Here is a 23111-nt window from a genome sequence, read left to right on the forward strand (position 1 = left end):
AATTTTTTAAACACCTCTAATTTCTAGGCAAAAATTGTTACATTTTTTTTACATTTCAAGCACAGATTTATTTCTATGTTAGGTTAAAATCCATATTTTACCTTGAAACTTCCTCATGAGATTTATGAACATTGTATTTTTACATAGCAACAAATAATCACATTATCGACAACTAAATGTTTACTTTTCATGTTCTATTTCCAATAAAGACACTCTGTAATCATATATTTGCCAACAATATAGGGTAAATAAAGTAACCTAGTGATTTAATCTTTATAATAGAAAGTATAGACACTATCCAATAAATATCCAGTCTGTAAACGTTCACCGCAGTGAACTGTCAAAGATATATCTAAAAGATAGCTTCCTCATAGCATTGATTTATTGAAAAGTCTGATAATATAAATATTATTAAAACCTCAAGGAAAACTAATAGAGTTCCTTTTGAGGACACAAATAAGAAGGTCCATGTAACTATGGTACATGCAAATATTACTATGATACCACAAAGGATGTATCAAGCATTGAGAAAATCAATAAATCATACAAAAAATATTTTTCACTTGAATTGTGAACTTTGGATGAGAGACTTAGCCACCACCAGGGCTCAAACCATGACCTCTTGGATGAGAGACTGAGCCACACACAAGGCTCAAACCCATGACCTCTTAGATGTGAGATTGAATAACTCACAGGGCTTAAACCATGACCCCTTGGCTTGGATGAGAGGTTGACTTACCGACAGCGCTCAAACCATGACCCCTTGGAAAAGAAATTATGTCCCCTTGGACCTCTTAGATGAGAGGAAGAGTCATCTATTATGGCCTATATCACCATACTACATCACTCTCATCTGGGCACTTACGCTTGCGATGAGTTATCCTGGTCTGTTTATCACAGGTTAGTTCCTATAAAAGTTCCTTTTTTCAGATGATAATCACATTCATTTACTCATGTCAATTATTTCCATCATAGAATTCCTTTGTTTTTCTATTAAATTAACATTAACAATCATTGAAAGAGACATTATATGGACAATAGTGCATTCATTGAACCAAAACCAACACCAACAAAAGCCAGAGAAATACCTACAATATAAATCATGGAAATCTATTTGATTCTTTTTAAATGATATTTGACAAGTTAATCTAATCTACAATAGAGTAAAGATCACTTTACTAATCACTCAATATCACCAATCACTTCCAACTGAATAAGTGGAACAAAAGGTATATTAGGTAGGCATTTATGAAATACAAGCAATGTTATATTGATTGTAAATGACTTTTAATTTACACCTCACCATGTAATTAACCGAAATAGTCCTCGTTTATATTTGTACTTAAGTCATTAAATCTTTTGATTCTAGTCCTGGGTGAAGAGTTTTAGTACTGCCAGTTTTTTCTTAAAGGGGCTATACACCGTATGATGAAAAAGAGAAAATTGTCGAAATCTGACATAAACTTGGTAGTGATGTGTACAATGCATTGAAACTAACTAACTGAAGTACCACATAGTTAACAATTAATTCATTTTTCGCAGTGGATACAACAATGGAATGCAATTTTTTTTACATATAGGTATTTTTTACAATTATGATAAATCAAACAGTAAAACATTTTATTAAATAATTGTCCTGAGATATGTTACAGAAAAAAAACTTTTTCGGTGCCAATCTGGTGTATAGTCAGTATATGACCCGAACCTTAAGATGTATACACTCATTCCTGCTTAACTGATTAACAGAATTTCAAAATAGAAAAGCCTCTTAAAATGGTTTACCCTTTATTAGCCAAGAGCAGAGATATTGTTATAAATCATATCAATATATAGCATAAGTCTGTCACACAGTTTCAGTCCACAATCTGATGATCAGTTTTTTGTAAGTTTGAGCTCTAAGGATAAGAGAAATACAATCCCATTAAAATCCGATTTCCATTACTTGCTTCACAATATTGTAAACAGTGCCAAGTAATGAAGCAAACACCCCCATGACTTAAATGATTTTGAAATATATATAGTGAAATGATTTAATTGTATCTTAGCATTTTCATTATAATGCTACTAGTATGTAGAAGCTAAAATATTACCCCAGTGCTGTTTAAAAAGCAGAGATGCACCTTGTTGCTAACCGTTTATTTTTCTCTATAACATGAATGCCAAATTTCTTTAATATTAAAAACTCTTCAAAACATTAAGGCGATTTGGGACAAAAACGGTTTTTGTCATACAGTTTTTAACAGTATTAAACAATAAACATAATTTGATAAATTCATCAACATTTCTTTTACTTTTACATTGAAAGAACTAAAATCCAAAAGTTACTGTTATATATTACCTGAGTCAATTTTGGCAACGTTTATGAAAAGACGCAACGTTTATGAAAAGACATTCCTAATCTGATCTTCAAAACAAGCCTTTCACTATAACCATGTATCTTATGTTCAGACCAGTAGCTTCAAGTCTTAGTGTTCATATCTTCCATCCATATTAATGAAACATTCCATATTTATATATAATTGCTCTTAAGATCAGTTGTTAGGCTTGGAGACACCTGAAATGACTTCAGGCTTTAATACCCAGATATTTGAATACATTTTGCAATCACAATAATTAAGGTGCAAATGTTTAACACTGTGCAATTGTGGTACATGTTCAATACATAAACCATGCATTCACCTAGTGATCTACAAATTTAGAATGTCCTCATAAGCGATTTCATTGTACAGAGGTATGATATGGGAAATATGCCAATTATATCACAAATGTATCTTACACTCCTGTATGAGCTCAATATGATATACATGTAGAGAAATACCTAAATATGACAAGGGGGAGCATTATGCAATGGGCTATTAGCAAGTATTCAGTTACTCAATGAACAAACAAAAACATGTAATTACAGACAGTTCACATAAATAGTGCCAAAAAGCAGTGTACAAAATTTTATAAAACAGTTAAACATTAGAATATTTCAGGGAATAACTTCTCATAAGCATGCTAATACTTAAATGAATTTGTGCATGTTTAATTATGATACCAACAGTCCAACCAATCACTTTAAATAATTTAAATCAATATTAGGGAAAAAACTGATACTGAAAACATAACTTTTAACATCTTGTTTCATACATAAAAATATCCACATCATCATTAAAAAATAAATAAAATCAAAGGATTTTGTTTTACTTTGTAATTGTTCTTTATGATAATACTATCCCAAATTGCTGAAGTTAATATTCCCAGCAATGATTGATTGTCTTGTGTCATTTAATAGCAAAATATATATATATATGAAATCTATACAGTAATATATCAAGCATACCAAATACTTATCAGTACAAATTTGAATAAGAACTTGATATACTGCCTTTAGACTGTAATTTCTTTACCAATACTAACCTATTTTCAGGACTGATTTGAATGCTTTGTTATAGAAAAAAATAGAACTGAAATTCGATATTCGAATGTTTAAAAATTGAATATTTGTAGTATGCAAAGGTTGGTTACCGCTTTATCAACAGTCATTATTTACTTTGGCAGGTCTAAAATATGTAACACCTAAAAGGGACTCACTCACAGATTCTATGCTCTCAGCAATTTTTTAAATCTTTGTTGAAATTTAATTATTTTACTTACTTTTATAAACAAACAACTAACAGAAACTGATCCTCGTTTGGACATAATTTTGTACATAAAAGCCTAAAATATTTCAATATTCAATAACACTAACAACAGTTTTGACAAAATAGGCCCCTTTTCTTTCACATGTTTATAATTATCAATAATAGAGCTCTTTATTGAAATTTGATGATGTTTTGTCATTATAACAAGCCATTTGTTTTTCATGACATGAATTTTAAACTGCCACATAAATTTAGATGTTCAGCCATTAGCCTAAATTTCTATTATTGTTATGCACAATCAAAAAATCATACAAGCCTGAAAACCATCCACACCATACAAACAACTTTAAGAAGCCCGAAAAGTTTTATTCATTTTTACCTTGGGAAATCAATGCTTGTAAATGAATAAATGTGGGGATAGGCTTGACAAGCTTATAAAAGTCAGCAAAAAATGTTCCAGTTTTGTGCCACTATAATTCAGATTAACCATAAACAAAAAAAAGCATATTAATTGTTTTTATGTAGGAACATCAGCATTATATTGAATAAATCACATTTGGACAATGCATAAATTTGTAAGTGCAGAACATTAATTAAGAAATTTGTACTTTCAGTTTCACTCTTAAACTGATTGCATTTTCTGAACATGACATAACTGTTGGTTCAATAAGCTAGTATACTGCGACTCTGGCATTTACCTCCATGCTCATATCCCTGACTTTTGGAACACTAGCAAGGTAATCTACCAACTGGGCAACTGGCTTTTACACTACAGAAGTACAATACATGCACTATTTTTGGCACATTAGTTTGCATAAAATATGGTGATTTCATATTATTTTTTATTACGGTAATTCAGGTGCCTATCAGTCCTTGCCACATGGAAATAGAGTACGAAATGCTAGGCCGTTTAATGTACAAAGCCGTCAGTCATATCTGAAATAAAACAAGCAACTACCGTTAAAGATGCTCCTTAAGGAATTCTTGAAAAAGTAAGACCGGAAATTTCACCAGAAACTAAACTAAAAGGTGTAAGTGCACCAAGGAATTTAAAACAAATTCAAAACTTAATGTGGGAAATAATGAACTATTTAATGAAGTCAAACAGCTTATACAAATAAAGGACTCTCATTTAGAACTGTTTTATGACACAACATTCAATCTTGGTGATTTCTATGTATCAACTGTTGCAAGTCAACATCCAATGTTCAAAGAAATCCTGTTTTACCCATAGCTTTCATGTTGCATGAGAGGAATTTTCAAACCTGCCATGAAACCTTCGTCGAAATTCTAAAAAGAATAATTCCAAATTTGAATTCGATGAACGTGACTGTCATTTCGGACCGAGAAAAGGCCATATTCGATGCATTTGAAAACAAACTGGATAATGCTACAGTTGTAAATTGTTGGAATCACATTTTTAGTGATATAAAATTCTGGTTGTCCAAGAATGGTGGTACAAAAGATGACAAAAAAATATATTAGTCAAATATTAAAACTCATTTGCAATGTGAAACGAAAGAACTATTCGAAAACACCTTTAATGACACGAAATTGAACTGGAGTGAAATTTTTTTAAATTATTTTGAATCAAATCTACTAACAACTAGCCGAAATTACACTGTACATGTCCGGCTACTTCGCGTTGTTATCACATCATTGCTCGGACACTCAGTTGTGGGGTTACAATTAACGGAAAAAGTTCCACAGTTAGATAAATCTAAAAGCATATGTGCTACTCACATTTCATTTGAACCATCAAGCAAGGACATCTCCGTTCAAATACATCATACACACAAAGACCATTGGGTAACATCCATGGAACATAACAACCAGATATATCTTATCAATAGCTTAGGAAAAAAACGGCGGAATGAATAAATTGTCCCAGATGGGCTTAAAATACAATTATCACAAATTTATGGAGCTACAGAAGATTGTATTAATGTCGTTGTACCTACTGTTCAAAAACAAGACAATGCAGTAGACTGTGGATTATATGCCATTGCACACGCTACATCTTTCTGTTTTCAAAAAAAGCCTTGTTTTGACTTAATATTTAATTCACTAAAGCTCAGAGAACATTTAGTATTCAGTTTAGAAAATCAAGAGATGTCCGAATTCCCAATAACAACAAAAACAATCAGTGGAAGGCGGAAAAAAAAACAAAAAATAATTTCAATAGAAAAATATTGTGTGTGTAATTTACCTGCCTGCTTAGGCCTAAAAAAAAAAATACATTTGGTTCGGGTTACCCAACCCTACCTACGGAAGAGGCGCCGACCCTACTGTTTTTATAGTCAGTTTGAAAAAAAAATAATGAAAAAATAAAAAAAATAAATAAAAAAATTCGTTTTTTTTTTTTTTTTTAAATTGCTTTTCAATATGTAGTTTAAACCTTAAATGCTTATACAGAAGATAGCTTTAACACCATTCTCCAATGAGGAAAATGATATTCTTATATAAAGCCTAATAAAAAAATAAAATAAACAAGAGCTGTCACAGTATGTGACGAATGCCCCCAAATGTGACATTGACCTACGAACAAGGTCAGTACATGAAAAGTTGATCTTGTCTTTATGTGTCAAATACATATGGCAAGTTATTTTAAATTTCCTCTGAACATAAAAAAAATACCACCCATACTTGACAACCTACACTGTTATGTCCTTATATTCAGAATTCCCTTGTGAATAAACACTAAGTGTATCTTTCACCTTAGAGGTAGGGACATGGGTCTTGCACAGGACACGTCGTCTTCGTATGTGGAACACATGTAGCAAGTTATTTTAAAATCTGTCCTTACAAGGGAAAGTTACAGCCCAGACACGACAACCTATACCCTATGTCCTTGTATGCAGCACTCCATTGTGAATAAACACTAAGTGTGACCTTGACCTTTGAGGTAGGGACACGGGTCTTGCACGCCACACGTCGTCTTGGTATGTGGAACACATGTGGCAAGTTATTTTAAAATCTGTCCATACAAGGGAAAGTTACAGCCCGGACACGACAACCTATACTCTATGTCCTTATATGCAGCACTCTATTGTGAATAAACACTATGTGTGACCTTGACCTTTGAGGTAGGGACACGGGTCTTGCACGCGACATGTCGTCTTGTTATGTGGAACACATTTGGCAAGTTATTTTAAAATCTGTCCATACAAGGGAAAGTAACAGCCCAGACACGACAACCTTTACTCTATGTCCTTATATGCAGCACTTCATTATGAATAAACACTAAGTGTGACCTTGACCTTTGAGGTAGGGACACAGGTCTTGCACGCGACACGTCGTCTTGGTATGTGGAACACATGTGGCAAGTTATTTTAAAATCTGACCATTCAAGAGAAAGTTACAGCCCAGACACGACAACCTATGCTCTATGTCCTTAAATGCAGCATTCCATTGCGAATAAACACTATGTGTGACCTTGACCTTTAAGGTAGGGACACGGTTCTTGCATGCGACACGTTGTCTTGGTATGTGGAACACATGTGGCAAATTATTTTAAAATCTGTCCATACAAGGGAAAGTTACAGCCCGGACACGACAACCTATACTCTATGCTTATATGCAGCACTCTATGGTGAATAAACACTAAGTGTGACCTTGACCTTTGAGGTATGGACACGGTTCTTGCACGCGACACGTCATCTTGGTATGTGGAACACATGTGGCAAATTATTTTAAAATCTGTCCATACAAGGGAAAGTTACAGCCTGGACACGACAACCTATACTCTATGCTTATATGCAGCACTCTATGGTGAATAAACACTAAGTGTGACCTTGACCTTTGAGGTAGGGACACGGGTCTTGCACGCGACACGTCGTCTTGGTATGTGGTACACATGTTGCAAGTTATTTTAAAATCTGTCCATACAAGGGAAAGTTACAGCCCGGACACGACAATCTATACTCTATGTCCTTATATGCAGCACTCTATGGTGAATAAACACTAAGTGTGACCTTGACCTTTGAGGTAGGGACACGGGTCTTGCATGCGACACGCCGTCTTGGTATGTGGTACACATGTGGCAAGTTATTTTAAAATCTGTCCATACAAGAGAAAGTTACAGCCCGGACACGACAACCTATACTCTTATGTCCTTATATGCAGCACTCCATTGTGAATAAACACTAAGTGTGACCTTAACCTTTGAGGTAGGGACACGAGTCTTGCACGCCACACGTCGTCTTGGTATGTGGAACACATGTGGCAAGTTATTTTAAAATCTGTCCATACAAGGGAAAGTTACAGAGCCGGACGGACGGACGGTGCGATTTTAATATGCCCACCTTTGGGGGCATAAAAAAATAAAAAGCCTACCTACCCTACCTATTATTGAAAAGGATGTAACCCTAACCAAACAAATTTTTTTTTTTAGGCCTTAGGTGATCAAGTACAGCGTAACAAGTGTTCCCAATGATTTCATAAACATTGCGTAAAAGCACCAGTCTATATCACATGTAGATGTTGAATTCATATGCCCAAAATGTTCTAAATGATTTCAAAAAACATCAATCAATCAATCAATCAACAAATCAATCCTTGTTTAACTGAATCTTTCAATATTCATTCATCAAGCACACTGTAACATATGCTTTGTTCACTTATTCACTAGCACTCATTCAATCAATCACTCACTATCAATAACTCTTTCACTCACACAATCAATCAATCAATCAATCACTACTCACTAGCTCATTCACTCAAAAAAAATGGGCCATGCTAAGAGCGCCTCCACGTGGTGTGGCCTGGATGTAGACACTTTTCTTTCTATCTTTTAATGATAAAAAGACATCTATCTGCAACGAAACGCTCTTGGAATAACAAAAAAGAACAGTCGTCAATTCAATTAATTATTTTATATAACAGTAAAACATTTAAAACACTAAAAACAAACAAAACAAACAGAAAAACCTAAAAAAAAACCTTCTTTGTTTATATGGTCAGCAATTCGTCAGCAAATCTCTTCTATTCCTATATGGTCAGCTAATCGGTCAGCAGTTTAGCACGACCCCTTTTTGATAGGCATTTAACTCCTTCACATACACTGTTTTGGACATCTGCTTTATTTTATCGGCAAAATCAGTGAAACAAAAAAGTATAAAATAAAAAAAAAACAATTGCATCAGCAGTTCAACAACACATGTACACTTATTTATCATAACATTAAGGGAAATGCTGTTATAAATATAATGTGCATTTTAAATTTATTTAGCACTGTTAAAAGTAGACATGAATACATTTTAAATTATAATTAAATAACTAACCCACCTATATGCATGTCACTCTTTGAGGAGTTTTGAATACTTGGCAGACTCGTGACAGGGATAATAACAAATGTCAAAATGATTAATCATTCTCCCTTAACGCTCATTATTGTGGCTTACCAAGAAAAATACTGAAAAATGAGAAGTCGCGAAATAGGATGACAATGTGCGGAGAAACCGATAAAAAAGCAATTGCAAATATCACACAATACAATGTTGTTATATGTACATTGTTTTCTGTAAGATGCTTTTGTTTGTACAAACTCATACCCGTTTTATGTCCACAGTTTGGTCCTCTTAGTTTACATGTTTTTATAATGTAGCTAAATCGTGTTCGCCATTTGTAAATATACCGCGGTCTCTAAGCGTGACGTCATTTAAGACAAATACTAATCTACGGATTCCGGGTCCTGATATTCGGTCCCCAGTCTCAAAAACCCGGCCACTAGAAATGAACTGTATTATTAATAATAAAATAATAATAATAATAATAATAATAATACTACTAATAATAATAATAATAATAATAATAATAATAATAATAATAATAAAAAAAAAAATGATAATAAAAATAAAAATAAAAATAATACAATATAATAATGATAATAAGATAAAAAAAAAAATATAATACATTTTTTTGACAAAACGATATCACTTAAATTGCTGCCAAGCCCAATCTCGTAGACGTAAAGACGAACGAAAGTCTTTTTACACTGCTTTAAATAATTACAGAAAACATAAAACCGAGGAAAATAAGGCTATAATGATTCGGGCGAGAAGTGTTTATAAAAGTAACGTTCGAAGTTATAACTACCTAAATATGAATAAGCGGACGAATCAATTAATAAATTCTAAAAACAAAAATGCAAAAGATTATTGGAAATTATTAAAAGATGGAACAACTCATAGAACTCCTAAAAATATATCGTTTGAATCGTTTACAGCCTACTTTCAGGCAATTAATGATCATAATGATAGTTTTTTTCAGCCAGACGAAGACATATTATACTTTAATAATACTATTTTACAAAATGAATTGAAGATAATGTTTTCTGAACTAGTTAAAGGTATTTCGAATTTGAATTTGGGGAAAAGTGCTGGTCCAGATCGGATACTGAATGAATTTTTGATATATGGTAAACATAGACTATCGTCTTTTCTTTTAAGGCTATTTAATAAGCTATTAATAACCGGGTATTTTCCGGAAACGTGGACTGAGGGTTATATAGTCCCAATACATAAAAAGGGAAATTTAAACGAAGTTGGAACTTTTCGAGGAATTACATTATTAAGTGTTGTGGGAAAACTATTCACAAATATTATTAATAGTCGGCTTTCAACTTGGGCTGAATATTACCATGTATATATCGAGGCACAAGCTGGATTCAGAGCTAAAATGAGTAACGTTGATAACATTTTTGTATTACAAAATTTAATTAACCATGTTCATAATGAAAACAAGCAGTTATTTTGTGTTATTGTTGATTTTACAAAAGCGTTTGATTATATAGTACGAGATAATATGTGGTATAAACTTTATATTTTAGGACTACGGGGCAATCTCTTTTCAGTTATAAAGTCTATGTATAATCATGTGTATTCAAGAGTTAAACACCAAAACGAGTTAGGTGCAGTGTTTGAAAGTCATTTAGGTGTACGTCAAGGCGAATGCCTATCGCCTTTATTATTTTCATTGTATATTAACAATAAATGTTTATGCTAACTTTATTCTTACCAAAGAATTAACCAGGTTTATACAGTTGGCTGCAGTACTTTCATTAGTGATTACACTTATTAAATAAATCGTTTGCGCTCATTTTTACTTGAATCACATAAAAGGTCAGATCTGCTGACGCTAACGGCCTACTGTCCAAATATAACATGCGTATCAAGTAATTAGCACACGTTTCCATGCCATAAAAATTCAAATATACAAGATTTTAAGGAACTCTATAATTGAGAGTTCAGTTGGAGATAGATAGGACCATATAGTGTGGCTTTATCAATTCTAATCATGTGTATACGTGTGAACACTGCTATACAATCATGAACAGCACAGGAGTCTGACGTTTCCAAGAATTAACAATGAACTGTAAGCATAAGTCGACAGACAGACATAATTGTTTATTGTCGTAAACAGGTTAATACCAATTTCTTGACAAACATGATATGCATCATAATATAAATAATATGTTTATTATGATACAATGTCATGGCATATTACAAGGAAAAATATAGACACATACAAAAAACAAAGAGAAAAGAAACACGTTTCAAAAATACAAATGATAAATATCGAAATATAAAGTAAATGCTACATATCTAAAATAACAGAATAATAGGTATTTGCGAGGTTAATTTCATATATTTCTTTACAATCTAAATCCTATCATTTATCATAGAATTTCTTAGAAAAAAAATTGTTTTCTTGTTATGACGATGTTTTTGCGATTCCATTAAAGCTGCACTCTCACAGATTCAACGTTTTGACAACTTATTTTTGCCTTGGAACAAGCCAATTTTTGCAAAATTGCATGGAAACTAGTTTTATAAGACTGCTGACAAAAAATAGATCAATATTTATATAATTTAAGTTAAAAAATTGACGTTTTATGCATTTTTCTTAAACCGTTAGTAACGGTTTAAACCATAAAAAATTAATTTTCGAACGGAAATATGAAAACCTGCGATCTGATCTTTTGTCAGCAATTCTTTTATCATCGTTTTGCAAATATTTACGCAAAGATTTGCTCTTTCCAAGACAAACAATAAAATAGTCGTAAAAACAGTTTATCTGTGAGAGTGCAGCTTTAAGTCGAAAACCCCGTACATACTTGGGTTTCTAACATAAAATGTCTTAATCAACACCTTTCAGATATTGTTATACACAGGGTATATTATGACAAAGTGGTATTCATCTACTATATCGTTACACGAGGTACAATGACGACCAGCTCTATCAATTCTATTATGTGCATATCGGCCTGTTTCAATATGTGATTTTAGTGACGAAAATCTGAGCTCATACAAAGCCATTCTTAACTTCTTGGTAAAACATCTCAGTGTCAAAGTTTTCCCTTAAGAGTCATTTTTTAGAAGTTATACAGTAATGGGAGATATCTTTCCAAGCCGTGTGTGACCAGTTTCTTGACCTCATTTAAATTTCGTTACTAATTTAATACAACATTTAATCATTTGCTCATTTATTTTAAATGCAGTCGGTTATTTGAAAATCACCGTTCATTTGATGCAAAAATGAAGACAACCACGACTATTTCTATATCAATAATTCAATAGAAAACAACCTTCAAACGCCATCTTGTTATTTCCAATTAAATCCTGGAAATGTTAAGAACGGTTTGATGTCATGTATTTTAGCAACGACAACACATAGTTGTATGTCCAAAAGAATGGACTTGGCATTAACTATCGTATGTATACCAGTGCCTTCAGTAGGCCACCGCTGAATAATGCATTACGATTTTTCCAAAGGACTCTGTCTGTTTTACAAGGAACCTGTCACGGGTCTGTTTTTGGATTTCAAATTCAGCCCGCCACATCACAATACGGCTCCTGTCACATAGTACCCTTGTCAAAACAAAGCCCCGAGCAGACATTTCCAGGCGTAATGAATCTAGAAGACAAATTACCGCTGCACTCGTGTTTTGTCGAGCGCCGGTAGAGGCTTTCAGTTTGCTTTCACAACACACCAGATAAAGTCATCAAAAGAGTGAAAACATAGCGCAAAAATGCGCGTAGCTGACTAGATTTTCATATTTGTCAATCCTTACATATTTTCGTAAAACATAAAACAGTGTAATATTCATTTCGGAATACCAACATCTGAAGGCATCAAGTCGAGTTAGTGTAACGTTAAAACTCCATTATCAAAGGAATGCAACTCACAGGCTTTCTCAGTTTTTGTATTTTGTATTTCTTATGTTTTAGCAAAAGTTAATTACCAGCTCTGTTATAATAGATGGAGACTGTGTTGAATGACTCCAGAACTGTACATTGAAGTAACTAATTGATTAAAAAAATAACAACACTTTATAATTATATTTCTCAGGCGTTTGATGCATATTTGCACATTTTATTTTGTGACAAATCGCCAAATCGCCAATAATATCGACTGATATAGTCTTCTAAAATCAAATTCTTGTTAAAATTCCCACCCAACCTCTCTCTATGTTTTACTTTTTACTTTAAAAAACTTGTTGTTGTTTTATCATGCTGCTTAGGAAGATTATATTCATTCATTCACATTTGTCTTATGATTTACTATTAATGTGATATGTGTTGTTATGCTATTAAATATTCTCGTTTATCAGTTACTGTCAATTGCCCTTATCTGGGTTTCTTATATTGTTATTATGTGCGCGCTTACTCTTAGTTTGGAGCTGTAGTTAGTTGTAGTAGTATTAAAGCTCTCAGTACCCCTCATATGTGTTGGTCGTTTGTTTAAAAATGACATTTATAATACAATGGAAACTGAAGGGACAAACCCAGTAAAGACACGACGCCGGTTAGGCCTTACTGCCACTGAAAGGGAGACATACAATGTACGAGCAATGTATACTGACCACATATGTATGGACATATATGTATCAATAAATGTTACTGCCTTTGAAGGGTCAGCGAACAGGAGTTCACATTGAATTCTTGGTATTATTGGTGTTACAAAACGCTTTCCTCTCGCTTCGATCGTTTGACACATATACATTTTTTTATATAATGTTTTGTGATTTTACTAGTTCCAACAAGTTAGTTGGATGTTTTTAGATGTATTTTCTGTAAAAAAAAATATGTTGGTGCCATGAGCGAGTCCCTTTAAAAGGTTCCATGTGCACACCATACTTATTTATATACCTTTTCCCCAGATATACATATTCTTAAAGGCAGAAGCTATTTCCATCGCAGCTTTTTAAAATAATGTAAGACTTTTACCAACTGTAATCAATATACGTAGCAAAATTGTTTTTATTGTTTACTTTTTAAGTTTTGTAAGTTTAATGTTGCATGCGACAGAATTTTGATAAAAAGTGTTTGATAATGATAATAAAGAGAATATATCAAATAGAAATCATATTTGTAACACGTGACCAAGTGCGTCTTTAGCGTCTATTTTTTAATTTAAAGCCCTATTTCAATTTCGTTTTTATAATCAATAATTCGTGGTGGTTTCTCAAATATATATATACTTGCTTACAATATTTAATTACTTTGGAGGTCTTTGTAAGATTGTGAAATTATAACAATATCATCTGCAAACGACAAAATGAGTAGTTGAAGAGAGCTGACATTGAATTAAGCCCAGGTAGAATTCTTCTTCTGGGTCATTTATATAAATGGAAGAATGAAAGAAAATGTGTAGCCACCATGGCGTGTTTCTTATGAGCATACAAACGTCTCACATAACCATTTTATCTGCTGTTGACTTAGAATATATAAATATTTTAATTTTATGGCAACGTATATAATTTTTAATGTGTTTAAATATTACCTCTGAGTACTAAATCTAATGCTTTGTTAAAGTCAGGAAAAACCCATTAAAGATTTTACACATTTTAGTGTACCAACATAAAATTGTCCCTTTTTATAGAAAACATGAATAACATGTGTTGCTATTTGTTTTGTGCTATTAGTCGCATTCATGGCCTGCCAATTCCGAGCTTTTCTTGCAAGTTCGTCCCCTTGAAGCCCTTAAATCATTTTAGCACGTGTGCGACAAAAAGCAAAAAGCATTAGGAAAACGGCCAAAAACCAAATAGCCAAAAGCAATCGTTCAGGTTTACCATACAAATACAAATATTATTCGCTATAGTTGTTTAATGACCCGTTATTTTGAGTGATCTAAACTTATTCTTTGAATGTATACACAAATGACTTCTCTAAACCTTTTTTACGCTCTTATCCGATACAGTTCCTTTACCCCGTATATCCCATATCACGTTACCTACGAACCTCGTAACTTATATTATTTCCCGTATAAACATATTTACAAAAACATCAAGCCTCAATTTTTCAAGAATACAGGTGATTCCTCTAAATTCAATGGCCAGTGCGACGCTGCGATGTTTAGGGTTGTAAAACATGAAACGTGCTTTGTTAAGTTATTACTTTTTTGAGTAATAATGTTTTTCATCGGCGTTCTCGGGTATTGTCGATGTTCCAAGCAGGAATCCTGATAGAATTTGTTATACGCGTTCGAAACATATTCCGAAACAAAATGTATATATGTTTAGTTGGCTCGAGCTGGCTTTGAGTAATCTTATTCACATAACTATGGAAAGGCCAATTTTACAAATAATTCTGGAACCTATTTCTAAAAATAACTTATATAAACTAATTAAGTGACATACTGTTTGTGTTATAAATTAAGATTGAAGCCAAAATACATTCTTATAAAATTGTTTCTATACATTCAATTAGATAGATCTAAAACGATATTGCGATGGACAAAATCCAGTTAAACACACTTAAGCAAAAATAAACAAAAGTTAATCTAGTGTATTTGACATCTGCTATTTGAAACATTCTGGCCATATAAATCTCTCACCTAAACCCATATCGTCTGCGTTTATACGTTAGCCCCGGGCCCGATGACATATTCATGAAGAAAACCACATATTTTAGACGCCAGGAGAGGCAAAAACCAACAACTTTTTACATTTGTCTTACAATATTAGGAGATAATACATAAACCTATACACCTGAAGTCATTAAAATTTGGGAAACGAAACTATTAAAGCCCGAAGGTATCCATAATTTGTTTATGTTTTTTATATTGCTAAGTGTTTTTTCTGATAATAAAGATAATAATTGCACATCATGTACAGCCGGTAACGGGGGGCTCACCTTAAGTAAGTTGTAAATAATTAACAATTAGCATAAACCAAGTACTTTGTAAAATGGAAATGAAGCAATTTTGACCAGAAAAGAAAATGAAATTCATTTGACTTTATTCATTTTTTTTCTATGGGCTTATTATGTTGTGCTTGTTAATTAATAGTGAAAATTTATTGAATATACTTTTCAAAAGTATAATCACAAGTCCATATTTTTTATAGTTATTTTTTTTGTATTTGAAATGTATATGATCGATCACATGAACCTTATCCTTAAATTGTATTGTTTAAACCAACATTAGAGCAGCTATCCTTCTCAGAATGTACCCACATTATCCCTTTTCTGTAGAGTACAGCGTTTTGAAAACGAATACGTTTCCTTATAACCGATTCCCATGGCATTTACTGCCTCGATCGCGAACTTCTTACAGACTGTACCTTTTTGACCGGGTACCTTCACAGGCCTGTAGCTTTCAGCAGGGGAGTCGTTAATATTTGACATTAAATACTGTGGATTTTATTATAGGACTTGGGAGGAGCCATTCTGTTTAATTCACGACCTATTAACATTTATGTTTCAGGTGAAATAAATTATTAGCTTTATTAAGCAGGCTATTTCCAGGAAATTAGACATTTACGAGTAGGGTATGCTTGTTTGACCACCTGCTAATATAATGATTTTCTACAATATCCTCGACATGTTAATTGTCAATTACTAACATGTACTTTCTTTTCCACTGCATATAGGTTATAGCTCATATAATCCCTGATGGTAATCGCTTTCATAAAAAAACACATTTTTACTAATCATACAAGAACAAAAATCATGTAGACATTGTTTTGAGATGTATCTCATAATGTATAACAATATTTCATCAATTAAAATATATTAATTTATATCCACTTTTTAATAGGACAAAAGGTTAAATAATTCCTATTGTAACACATTGTTTTCTAGCTTAAAGCATTTCATTTAGTGGAAACCGTACAAATATGCGTTTACTTCTTATAAACTTATAATGTACATTTTGAAAAATCATGTAGACATTGTTTTGAGATGTATCTCATAATGTATAACAATATTTCATCAATTAAAATATATTAATTTATATCCACTTTTTAATAGGACAAAAGGTTAAATAATTCCTATTGTAACACATTGTTTTCTAGCTTAAAGCATTTCATTAAGTGGAAACCGTACAAATATGCGTTTACTTCTTATAAACTTATAATGTACATTTTGGAAATTATTTCAAGTTTCTAAAGCGCACACTTTAATTGATACATATTTCAAAAGACATATTAAAATGTTTATGTTTAAAATCTATGCCTTTTAAAAGATCCATTAAACACAGTATATACTGGGACATACCCAGTAGCCTTGAATGGAATTAAAAACACGCGTATCAAGGTCAAACATGCACATAACTACAAGACAACACCGCACATTACACAAATATCAAAAATATCGTCATTGGAAAGTGTTGGGGGTAATCGCTAAATCCTACAAAAGCTACCTTGAAAAGACCACACCATCAAACATAACTTGAAACCTAATATTGTCGTAAATAACGTATTCCCTCCAAACATCAAAGGCCAAGCATTTTGTAAAGTCCGCCGGTTTGGAGCTCCCATAAATCACGATATAAAGAACTTTATTCCAAGTTTCAAGAAAACCTTGGTTATTTGGTTACCATAGCTAACGGCAAATAATTGTTATCTCAACAAATCAAAAGTTCCGATCATTGGGCGTGTAATTACTGTAATTCTTCGCATATTGCGTCCTTATTATACAAATTAAACAAATAAATTGTGAATTGGGCACATCCAATTTAAATCCCTGCACTAAAATAGCAGCAGGAATTTGAACGATTCATTCTTAAAGATTTTCTTCAATTTATAAAATGTTCGCTCGCAGATTAAATACTACAGGGAAATACTCTGTTGCACAAGCTTCAGGAAGAGAGATTTAGCTAATCATAGCGATTTAGATATTGTAAAACAGTTATAATATCTAACAATTCGTGTTGCATGAACAAGCATGAAGTTAATCAAAAGAAACTAAAAACATGAATTTTCGATATGAATGCAATTTTTGACTACCTCTTTGAATTTATTAAATAATAGATGAATAGCAACCCAGTCCATCGGAAAGACCGCATTAGCAGGAACATCGATGAAACAAGACCATCGGTGCTTCAGATCACCGTCGAGAGCAAACGATGTCAGAGTTAATTAGTGGACAGGGCTAACATAAAGAATGTTTATGTCCAGTTTACGACCGGGTGAGGCGAGGCGGAAAATGCTCACATAACTGACCGGCCCTGATGGTCAGCGCAGGTGGGCCAAGACAGAGAACTTTCGGAAACATGGCAGCCGAGACCGGACGGCCAATACAACAATACAGTGATTTTATATATACAATCAGCAAAAGAAGGTCTTAAGAAGTATTGTATTAAACATTTCACAGTCAACTTACACTGATATCAATTAACCATTAGTTGTCATTGTCTAAAGTACAAACCTTTTACACATTTTAACCATTGTCTACCATCCACGAAGATAATACACAATTATAATATTTTTATTAACTAAATGTTCATAATCGACCGAATAGTGTGCACTGGGATTGTTTGTATACATACATTACCTGAATTCAACAAGCATTTGGTAAGTACAGCAATTGGACAGAAGGCCCGAAGAAAGTTGCACGAGAAACACGTGAAAAAATGACAAATGATTCTCGTAGCTCATAGCAAATGAGGCAATTTATCACTGCGGTACACATCGTGATAATCTGATAGCTAGGTTTCAAACTGCAAGATAATTCGCAATGGCCGGGCCCCACTCACAGAAATTGCACAAAGATTTGAGTGATATGGTTCAGGCTCTTGAAAAAACGAATTAAAAAGTCAAGGGTATCAAGAACCTAGAAAGAGATACTTTTTGGTTTTCAGTTCTTTTACACATTGAACCATTTAGTCATGGAGTGAAATTATCTTAGGGTCATATTTCTGTTATTGAATGTTTATTTGTAAAAACGGAGTTTTAGCGAATATTGAAATTGGAAACACAGTTGATGAAGCAAAAATTAATTTGTTGCCAATTGTGATGTTTCCACAAATGCAAGAAGCTACGACTGACTAAGTTTCTTGAAACCGATACCATTTTTTTAGTTTTGATAAAAATTGCATTCAAATTATTGATTAACAATTTCCTTACAAGGCAGTTATTTTGTCTCCAATGTGTAACAGTGCAGTTGAAGCAGTGATTAATAAACTGTTCAGAAAGTGAAGGTCATGAAAACATGTTATTAATTGAAGAACGCAAACTGGAGTCGGTAAGTGTACAGATAAGTAAAAATACACTGTCAGCAATCAACAAGTCGTCGGTTAAAACTGAAGACTTGTAACTCAACTGCTGACGAGGTCCCTGTGTATATCACTGGGTAACTGACATCTTGCATTGTTACAAGAGAGCTAAACTGGAGAAGAAAAACATTCTCAGCATTCAGAAAGTAATAGGGCGTAATAAAAGTGTACGACCTGTCTAAAGTTGGTGCCACAGTAAATTGTCACGAGTCTCCATACACTGCTTGCCTTGGTGGTCTAAGGAAAATGTTGGCCTTCGTCTTTGACTTAGATGTGTAACAACTAATATTAGGCCAAATCAATAATTGTTTGTTTAGGGTAACCTTCTCAAAATTTCTAGGTAGGGTAGGTAGGGATTTTTTTTTTGTTTTATTTTTTCAAAATCTGTCGTAAATGCAGAGTGTTTTCTTGCACATGACAGTCTTTCCTACATTACTGTCATTGCCTGACTTTGTTTTAACATATAAACAATAATTATGATTAAAATCTGCATTTATCCGCCCTTCGTAACTCTCTATTCGCTAACGAATATTTTTTTGCTCAGAAACGGAAAAAATAGTTAGGGTCGGCGCATTTTTAAAGGTAGGGTCGGGTTACCCGAAACAGACATTTTTTAAGCCTAAAGCTTTACTGTGTATAAAGAACAAGATTTGAAAAGTGTTGTTTTCCAAGGCTTCAGTGTTTCATTTGAAAGAGGACAATATAGGTTGATGCATAATTATTTTTAACTCATTTGACCGTTAATTATCAAAAAAAACAAAAAAAAACATATGAACTTACCACTGTTAAACAAAAAATAGACTTTAAAAATGGGGGGGGGGGGTTCAATTAATAGCAGCGTGGCTTCAAATTGCGCCAAAATATCGCTAATATTTGTTTAGTTGTACACGAATCATTAGTATTTTGTGTTTTGATCATTAAAGTCAACCGAGTTAAATATAATAATGTATTAAAATAAAAGAATAAAAATGTTTGCATCTATCAAGTGTAACCTTTGGTGTATATATATATATATATATATATATATATATATATATATATATATATATATATATATATATATATATATATATATATATATATATATATATAACAATATAATGTCGATATACTAGGTTTTGATGGTTAGACTTTTAAACTTATTGCCTCACCTAAGAGAGTCAATTGATTTCGCAATTAGGATAATAATAAAAATCGTAAATAAAAAATCATAAAAAACAACAACAACAACAACAACAATAATAATAATAATAATAATAATAATAATAATAATAATAATAATAATAATAATAATAATAAACATAAGCAGTGGCAAAACATATACCTTCATTTCAATTTCCTTAAAGACTGAGACAACGTCCTTGTCAACATTATGGTAGGTCAACAATATGGAAACAATGAATACTGGAGTAAATGGACAAAAACCACACAGTTATTGCAGTGGTTATTGTGAGCGTAAATCATAGAAAGGATGATAAATGTCACTATCAATGCCGAGTTCGGGGGTGAACGGTACATTTAATATGGAACACATTTTACCTTGGTATGGGAGGAATCCAATTGAAAATGGACTCCAATTTTCTTGGGAGTAGATGAAGGCGGGCCCGGGACCTGCACTTAGGGTCGGTCAGTAATGCTTCCTTCAGCGAACGCATCTGTCTTATTTTATACACGTCACAAGTCACGTGACCAAATCCAAAACACAGCATTAGTAATCCTCTTTAGACTATTAAAACTAAAAAAGAGAATATCTATGTTAATAAATGATCAGACCTCACGGATACGTTTTCATCAAAAAAAATGTATTATGCAATTTGAATAGCAATTTAACCACACATATCTTTACACTTTAAACAACACCGAGTCATAGCGGAAATTAATTAATATTCTCCTTGATAGATCAGCCGGAAATTTATAAAAATAAACTTATACAAGACACATATTAGATATTTAATCCGTCCGACAACAAGAGATGTTTCTGAAAATTGTGTATAAAAGTCATCTATATATACCCAGAATGCCCGCAAGAATGTCATGCACTTTCCTGGGGCGCGTTGGTATGCCCATGTATACATTTGTCCCATACCAACCCTGAGGTATTTATTCTTAAACAAATGCTTGGCACATTTGACAGCATTGTCGATAAAATCTTGGTTATCTCGAATGTACGGAAGTTATGTTGAACGGTTCATGAATGAAGATAATACATCTTAAATTTATATTCTGGAGCTTTTCCCAGGACAAGTGTTCAAAAACACATTTATTTATATTAACAAGAACCCTTTTGCCAGAAAAGCAAAATATCAAGAACAAAATTATTCATAATGATAATAATTGGGAATTCCGCAGTCAAGTGCTTAACACTTGGAAAAATTGTCCACATGTTATCTTTAGGCTAGTTTGTATTTTAAAATGCTTTGATTGGTTAATAGCATTTTTTTTTATAAATATTGACCAATCATTAAACATTTTAGTCAACGTTGACTATGACCAAATCAAACATTTAACCAGTTGTTTTTTTTATAAAATTGGTTGTAGCTGGTGCACAACCTTTAATTAAAAACAAAATATTAGCCTTAACTGTTAAATAGTGATTTATCAGATTTTTTATTAATGGTACTTAATGTACTTTTAACAACAATGTATTATTTTTTTAAATAAAAACTAAGCGAGCGTTTTGGGAGGTTAACGAGTTTCATAAAATGTTGAATTAAGTTACATCGAAAGTAATATTATTTTTTAATCAAATGACACATTTCTAGCCAAAAATATTTTTATTATTTTTTTCGGTCAAAAAGTTTGACGCTTTATTAGTATGGCAGTGCATTAAATTATAATCCATTTCATATAGTTCCTTTATTGTTTATATTATTAAACGATACATGTACTCGTGGAGTTTATCTTTACTCATACGATCATTCATCTTGAAAAAACATATTTTTTTATTTACTAAGATGATCTTTAGCCAATTTTGAGAAACTTATCTACGTCTGCAAATATCCTGTGTTTTAAAACGCCGAGTATTTATCAGAAATAATAATAATAATAAAAATAAAAATAATAATAATGTTTTAAGCATATATTAACAATGATAAGACGTTCAGTCAGCTTTGATTCAGATGCATAGTTTGTTTTATAAAATATGTACTTACATAACATTTTGTTATGGCAACTGTACGATTTGTGTACATCTCATTTAATTTTGATTTGTAAATAATTAAAGGCATATATGTATTGCCGATATTGCAAATAAAATATGAAAAAATGCGGTAAAATCAAGGGTCAGAATATACGTCATATGTGTTTAGTCTATGCTTCTGTCAATGGTCATAACTCAAATATGATTAATGTTTGTTTGTTTGTTTGTTTGTTTGTTTGTTTGTTTGTTTGTTTGTTTCAAACCTTAAAGTCTAATTGTAAGTTTATGTCTGACTAACAAATGTAAACATGGAATTGTAACTCCTTATATATATATTAAAACATTGTCATTGTTATGTTGACGTCAATTGCTTAACATCAGATCAAATGATGCGATTCTTTTATATAAATAATCTGATTGTCATGATAACGGGAGATCCTAAGCAAACTTTGAGTTGTATAGTACAAACATAAATAAAAGTTGATGTTGTTAAGATCGGGAGGCAAAGCTGTTTTAGAGAATTGTTACAAAAACATATGTTATCAATGTTCAAAGAACACAATCTCTTTTTGTACACAGCTTTCTTGTCATGAGATAGATATATAGTTTGGGATAAAGATTTATATACGAAATTACAGTGCAAAATGATTAACATGAAAATAAGTAACTTTGACGGAACACATAAAACGAAAAAAATATTCAGGGATGAAAGTAAAAGCTATTATAAGGAACAAATAAAATTATTATGTATAATGTTTGCCTCAAATTGTATGCGAAAACTGTGTCATAACAATCAGAAATTATAATAAAATTGATAATCTTAAAGAAAATACTTTTCAAGAGCA

General features: G+C 32.3%; 2 protein-coding genes across 8 annotated transcripts in view; both read right to left on the bottom strand.

The window, feature by feature from the left end:
* Nucleotides 1-21005, bottom strand: part of LOC128237372 (microtubule-associated tyrosine carboxypeptidase-like) — a 32429-nt gene extending 11424 nt beyond the window's left edge. For 3 of the 7 annotated variants that reach the window (XM_052952850.1, XM_052952849.1, XM_052952844.1), the window contains exon 1: nucleotides 2339-2535. The gene's annotated coding sequence lies outside the window, so the exon portion shown is untranslated. Of the gene's footprint in view, nucleotides 1-101; nucleotides 294-2338; nucleotides 2536-9178; nucleotides 9256-20666 lie in introns of those variants that run through there. The other 4 variants (XM_052952846.1, XM_052952845.1, XM_052952848.1 and 1 more) reach the window with 4 other exon arrangements.
* The window catches only part of LOC128237370 (arginine/serine-rich protein PNISR-like), a 142967-nt gene that overhangs the window by 34041 nt on the left and 85815 nt on the right, over nucleotides 1-23111 (bottom strand). The gene's annotated exons all lie outside the window — the stretch shown is intronic.

The sequence above is a fragment of the Mya arenaria genome, chromosome 6 (assembly GCF_026914265.1).
Source record: "Mya arenaria isolate MELC-2E11 chromosome 6, ASM2691426v1".
Classification (NCBI taxonomy): Eukaryota; Metazoa; Mollusca; class Bivalvia; order Myida; family Myidae; genus Mya; species Mya arenaria.